The following is a 6,761-nucleotide window of genomic DNA, read 5'->3' as shown; positions in this document are numbered from 1 at the left end:
TAAACAGCCAGGAGAGGAAGACAAGAACTAAAATTAACCGAAATTGCAATCTGTCAAATAAGCCTATTCTTCCACAGCAAATATGAAGTCTGGATAAAAGAAATAATACAAATGAACCACACTACATACTGTATGATTGTTTTCTTTCTTTACTTGTAAATAAGCTATGTTTTTTTTTTCACAAATAATAATGACAAATGTCTTGTAAAGGACATGTTAGTAATAAGATAGTAACAGAGTAATAGACTAGCTATTTCATGGAGACAGAAGACCACAAAAAAGTTATACTGATTTCTAAGACTGTTAAATGAGTCAAGGAATGATGTATTTTAACTAAATCAACAAATCAAAGTTGAGCTCATGTTAAAACATCATCTAGAACCCATAAAGAGACCAGAGGAAAACCTGGGATCTCACATACAGGCTTCTTGGTTGAAATCAAGGAGACTCAAACCTTTTCCTCTTTTTTAAACATGAAAACAAGTGTGCTTTTCTAAATGTTTCCTTAGTAATGCTGAGTCGTATAAGTCTGATTCCATAATAGTCTGTGATGTAACTACTTCCTGAAGGGCCAGCAATCTGCACCAAGAATGAGATCAATTAGGTTCCTAATTCCACAAAATTCTATGGTGCAAAACTCTAAGGCGGGAGAGCCAAGGTAAAATCCATCTGCTATCAGCCAACTCCCCCACCCCACCGTAAAAAAGAAACAGTGCAACTGCCACTCTATTCGAATAACCATTTACATTTCCGCAAGGTAGGGCTTGAGAAAACCAACTTCATTCCCAGTGAAATGTTTTTCATTTCCACTCAAATCCTTACAAGTTATGTTGGGTGCTGGAAAATATTGAACACGACCTGTATAGTTTGTACAATTAGCTGGTTCTTGCGTAGCATTTATTTTTGGTTCTTTACAAATTTATTGTCCCACTCTGAGGTCCTCACACTTGGGCATCTCCTGGCACCCGACGACACCAGAGGCAGCAGCCTCACCATGTCCCACAGTGACCATCACAAGCCACAGAGTGCTGAGGAGGCCCGCCTAGCTGCTGGCAAAGCCTCACCCTGGGACCACGTGACTGCCATGTTGGGCCCCGCCCCGCACCCTTTCCATGTTTTGACTTTCCAAAGAGTAACACTGATGAATGTCTTCAGATATGCATGCTAATATCTCAGTAAATAAGTGAATATAATAAATAAATGGAATTAAAAGAAGGCGAGTTGTTGGGATAACCCTGGTTACAGTAGTATTTTTATCTCATTATTAATTCCTTTTTGAGGCGCACTATTTCATACTGCTGTGGGGGTGGAGGTGGCTCATCTCGGGATCTCGTTTTTGTCCATGAATGGAAGTCAGCAAGATCTGCCTTTCTTCCTCTTTCCTCCGTTCCTTCTCCCTTCCCTGGGAAAAGTTCCAACTAAGCTCCTGATGGTGTTCTTATCTAGTAGGAAATGTTCTCTGTCTGTCTGTCTCTCTCTCTCTCTCAAACACACACACACACACACACACACACACACACACACACACACACGACACCTCCACCAAACACATTACACTTCACTACTGTTTTTCTTTGCCATTTGATGCCTTTCTGCCATTTGATGTGAAATGAAGTTTCCTTAGCTGGTGTTTTGGATAAACAGAAACAAACCACAGTGGGAAAATACCAAAGCAGTAGACAACCTGATAATAAGACTAATAGATAATTGGCAAAATTCTAAGCATCTGGCCTGGGCTTGTGTTGGCCTTGCACACTCTGGTGAAGTGGGTTAATCATCATCAGTCACTACAGCAAATACGGAAAAGAAAAGGGCTGTCTTGTCTCACGGTTTTAAGGGTTCCTTTATTTTTAGGTCTCTGCTGGAAATGCTACCAGCAATGGTGGAGAGCTCATAGCATACAGCAAGATCAAATTGGGGAGCAAAAGAGAAAGGGGAGAGAGCCATGTTCCACAATTTTCTTAACAAACCACCACCACCACCACCACCATTGGGATTCTGTAAACCCCACCCCTCAGTTACCTGGCAACAGTCAGGTATGCTCTGTCCCAGTGACCTGACACTATAAAAGGAGCTGCTTGCCCCCCTCTTGCCTCTCTCTCTCTCCCCCCCTCTCTCCCTCTCCCTCTCTCTCCCTCCCCCCTCCCTCCCCCTCCCTCTCTCCCTCTCTCTCCCTCCTCCCTCCTCTTCCCCTTCCCTTTCCCTTCCCTTCCCCCCTCTTCCTCCATGTGCTCATGGCCGGCCTCTATTCCTCTACTTCTCTAGTCCTCTCTTCTCTCTCTCTGCCTCTACTACTCTCTTAACTCCCCCATGACCTGAATAAACTCTATTCTGTACTATACCATCGTGTGGCTGGTCCCTCAGGGGGAAGGGATTCCCAACATGGATTCCCCAGAGGATCCCCCTCACCTTCAGGCCTTGCTGCACCTCCATGGGCCATATCCCCCCACTCTCTTCATCTTTTTCCTAACCATCACCACCAAGAACCTAGGGATCTTGAGGCTAATCGACTCCACCTGTTAAAGATTTCAACATTTCCCTTCAGCACCACTTTAGATCAAGGCTTTGGAGGGACACTTAAGCTCTAAACTGTAGCTTAAAGCAAGACGCTGGTCTTATTCTAAGCTGTTTAACATACATATGTTTTTCCCCATAGACTTAATCTGTGGGTACAATTCTATTTGATATATGCAAGTTATTTATTTATTTATTTATTTATCTACACCCCTCCCCCAACAGGGTTTCTCTGTATAATAGTGTCCTGGCTATCCTGGAACTCACTTTGTAGATCAGGCTGGCCTTGAACTCACAGAGCTGCCTGTCTCCAGAGTGTCGGGATCAAAGGTATGCACCACCTTGTCCAGCTTTATCTACACTTTTTTGAGACAACGTCTTGCTATAGACTCAGCTGGCCTCTCTCTGTAGATCAGGCTGCCTTGAATTTTCAGCAAGTACTGAGATTGTAATCGTGACCTACCACGTGTGCATGTGCATGCACTCATAAACACACACACACACACACACACACACACACACACACTCATTTCTGCTAATATGGTACAGCTTCACTACCCAGCTTGGTGGGCACTAGGAGAGGAAGCCCATGTGGACTTAGATACGCCGTTGAGTATGAAATAAACATAAGATTTTTGAAGACTTAATATTTAAAAAAGAATGTAAAATGCATATTTAATGTTTTAGATTGTTGAAACATAATGCTTGGAATCCAGTGGGTTAAATAACATCTATCACTAAAATTAATTTTGAACTTCTAGTCTTTTTGCCTTTCTTAAAATGCAGCTTCTAGAAAATGTGTAATTGGCTTTATGTTGGACAAAGTGGCACAGGTTAAAGTATTTTAGTGAAATTACATGTTAGCAAGAGGCTAACATGCCCAGGTGCTGTCACTTTAAGAACAGTGCCAGGTGGCTCTTGGTGGGAGCATCCTGAGGTGTTAGTCACCTGGATACCTGGGTCCCACTTGAAGATAGAGGATGATCTAGGCAGCCCCAGATGTAGCCTAGGGCTAGGGGCCCGGAACACAGAGGTGGAATGCTTGCCTAGAGAACACAGGACCCCGGATCCCATCCCAACACCACTGAAAAGCAAAATTAGAATTACTTAAACGTACACGCTTAAAGCTGCAGCAGTGGACTCCGAGTCTGTGACAGACAGGGTGAGTGGCTGACGGTTCATCCACAATAAGGCAAGCCAGAGCCTGCACTTTGACAGGAAGCCTTGAAGTGGAATACAAGCATTTCAAGACTTGCTGTGCTTGAGAAATGCCCTACAGCTCCTGCGTGGGGGTAGGGCACGAGAAGAAAGAGACGGTCACTGGGACAGAAAAAGGAAGAGCTAGTTACTACATCTTCTATTGTGTGATTGGCATGTGTCCTAGAAACCTAAGTGCTGCTTACAAGAGGGGAAGCAAGGGGTATTCTGAATGTCTTTCCCTGCTGTCTGTGAACTCAGCCCCACAAGGCAAGGACAAACCTTGCTTATCCCTCTGGTAAGAGTACTGGCCCACTAGCTGGGCTCGGTGCCACATGCATGTAATCCCAGCACTCAGGATCAGGAGTTCAAGGTTATACTTGGCTTTACCGGGAGTTTGAGACCACCCTGGACTATATGAGACCCTATCTCAAAACAACAAAGAGTGTTGGCCCAGGACTGGGGATCTGGCTTAAAAGTAAAGCTCTTGTCTCGTCTGGGTTCTATCTCCTAATCTGAAAGAAAACAAACAAATGAGGGACCCTAAGGGCTTTTACAGTCCCACACCCTCCTCACAGCTTCCCCCTCCCACTGATGGTTTTACAGCTCCCCTCTTCCACTGAGGACTTTTGCAGTCCCGCACCCTCCAAGGAGTGCTTCAACTTTATCTGGGCAGCCCTGGGAATGTATAACAAGGACCTTGATATATGACCCAGGCAGGCGCCAAGCAGCACTTCTTTTCAGGGAGCAGTGTCTTATCGGGGCGGCCCTGAATTGTAGGTCCTGAGATGCAACCCACATTGGCAGTAGCCAATCAACTAAAAAGTCAACTAAACCCACCAATGCTTGCACGCCTAATCACCATCACTGTAGCCCATCCATTACTAAGTATATAAAAGCTACACTGGCAGAGGGCTTGGGGTTGCCTCTCTGGATGTAGGCCACCCCAGTGCACTGGACTACTAAACCTCTTGCTTTTGCATCAATCCCGATCTCTTGCTTCATTCGTGGGAGCCTCAAATAGATAAGACTCAATTTGGGTCTTACACAAACATGGTCGGAGATAGGAAGACCATGGCAAGCTTATGGACGGTTCTAGGCTACGTGGTGAAACTTAAACACCAAACAATGTCAACAAAATGTAAAACAAAGAGTACTGGCAGCCTTTGGACCTCTGTGAATGAATTCGTGGGGGTTAGGGGTAGCTATGGGGTAGGTACAGGTGGGAGTGAGGAGTGGAGGGTAGGTATGCATGTGCAGTGCATGCTGGGTACAAACAAAGGACCAAGAGCGTGCTACACAACACTATATTACTAAGCTACACTCCTAAACCCCAAATATGCTTTTCTTTTTTCTTCCTCCCCTTCCTCCTTCCCTCCCTCCTTTCTTTCTTTCTTTTTTAAACTCCCCATGGTTTCTTTCCCAGCAAAGTCAATATTCATGTGGAAGTCTGAGCCACCTGCTACCCACTCTTTGATGCTAAGACATAGACAGACTCCTTTCAGAATGGAACATGTTTCCTGAAAGGAAAACCAGTTCTTCCTGCTTTCTCCTTTCCCGTCATCTGCTTGTGATTCGGCACTGTAGTATGATTTGGGGAGAAGCTCATCTTCCCAACCTGACTAAGGATCGCAAAGTGGCAAACAACATCTGGGTCTCAAATTTACTCATACTCCAATGGTCTGAAAACAGAGTCGCCATTTTGTCTGCAGACCCTGCTGGATAATTACAACATGTGTCCCACGCAGACGGAGCCCCGCCTGTGTCAGTGTCCCCAGACATCTGAGGGTAGAGCCAGGCTCTTAAACATAGCAGGCCCCTTTTATTTTATATTTCTTTCAGAAAAGGGAGGTCAGAGCTGCTAGGGAGGTGAGACCACATTTGTGAATGGAAGCAGTCAGGTCCAGTTTCCTTTCTTTTGCATTTGCTTGTAGATTTAAAAGTAACTTCCACATGATACAAACAACTTTAACGATTTCCATTTCCCCCGCCCCCCTGTGTCCCTGAGGGGGTCATAGTTGGCAGTATGTTCAACATCAAAAACAAAATTCCTTCCTCTGGCTGCCATTCAAGATATTTTTAGGTTTGGAAGTGCACCCTCCTCTCCCTCCGTCCGGCCTGTATATTTTTACTCTCCCGATCCAAACTCCACCAGGGCCTGTTTCCTGACAAACTGAGAAGTGAGAAATGCCTGCGTGGGGGGAAAACTGAAGACACATGTGTTGAAACTCTGCCAGGGAAGCATTTCCCAATGACAAACCAGGGCAAGTCTTGTGATGTTTTCTTCTGCTCATCCTAGCTTTTCTCTCTCTGCTGTCACAGGGCCTGCTCACACTGCCTAATTCGGATGGTGTGACCTGCTTTTAATCTAAGAGGAGAACCTCAGCCTGAGGACAGCATCATCGTCTAAGTTTGCAGAGTTGGAAGGGCAGCTGAACAGATGTAGAGAACAGCGTCTCTTGGCTCCAAATATCAAAAGCTCATTCAGCCTCCCTGGGATCTCTAAGGAGCTATCTTATGGATGCCCTGAACCCCTCTGAAGCCATCTCCCTTCTCCCTATCAACGGGGATGCAATGTGCACTTAGCATGGCTGCAATCCCTAGAACACACTCAGCAGAGGACCAGGCCTGCGCTGCTGATTTTGCAATCCTCCCTCCGAACTCTCAGCCAGGACACAGCAGAGGTTGCCTAAGGACAGGGAGGAGCTGTCTGCAGGACTCTGCCTGGCTCTGAGTTCAGATTAGTTGTGATTTGTTCTGGAACCATCTAAGCCAAGGTCTGTGCTGAATAACCCTGCAAACACTTGCAGGCCACGGGACATCTGTTCGCTTTGCTTTTTAACTTCTGTTCTATTGGTCCATAAGCTTCTGAGCAATGTCCTATTTGCTCTTCACAACTACAGCATCTTCGAGTACCTGATTATATTCTGACTCTTAAAACAAATCACCACCACCACCCCCCCAAAAAAAAGACAACTAAATATTGCAAAAATTATTTTACACAGGATTATTGTACAGTATTACAATGTATTATGTGCAAAATTCCACTG

General features: G+C 45.2%; 1 pseudogene across 1 annotated transcript; it reads right to left on the bottom strand.

Moving 5' to 3' along the window:
• Positions 1 to 438: 438 nt before the first annotated feature.
• On the bottom strand, positions 439 to 2,433 carry LOC308431469 (TM2 domain-containing protein 1-like; annotated as a pseudogene). The gene is made up of 2 exons: positions 2,410 to 2,433; positions 439 to 1,042 (listed from the first exon to the last, which is right to left on the bottom strand). The product of its transcript is annotated as a TM2 domain-containing protein 1-like (transcript).
• Between the last annotated feature and the right edge of the window lie 4,328 nt (positions 2,434 to 6,761).

This window comes from Micromys minutus (genome assembly GCF_963924665.1).
Source record: "Micromys minutus genome assembly, chromosome: 17".
In the NCBI taxonomy this organism is placed as follows: domain Eukaryota; kingdom Metazoa; phylum Chordata; class Mammalia; order Rodentia; family Muridae; genus Micromys; species Micromys minutus.
The sequence above is the reverse complement of the archived record's forward strand: the minus strand, read 5'-3'. Positions and strand labels throughout refer to the sequence as shown.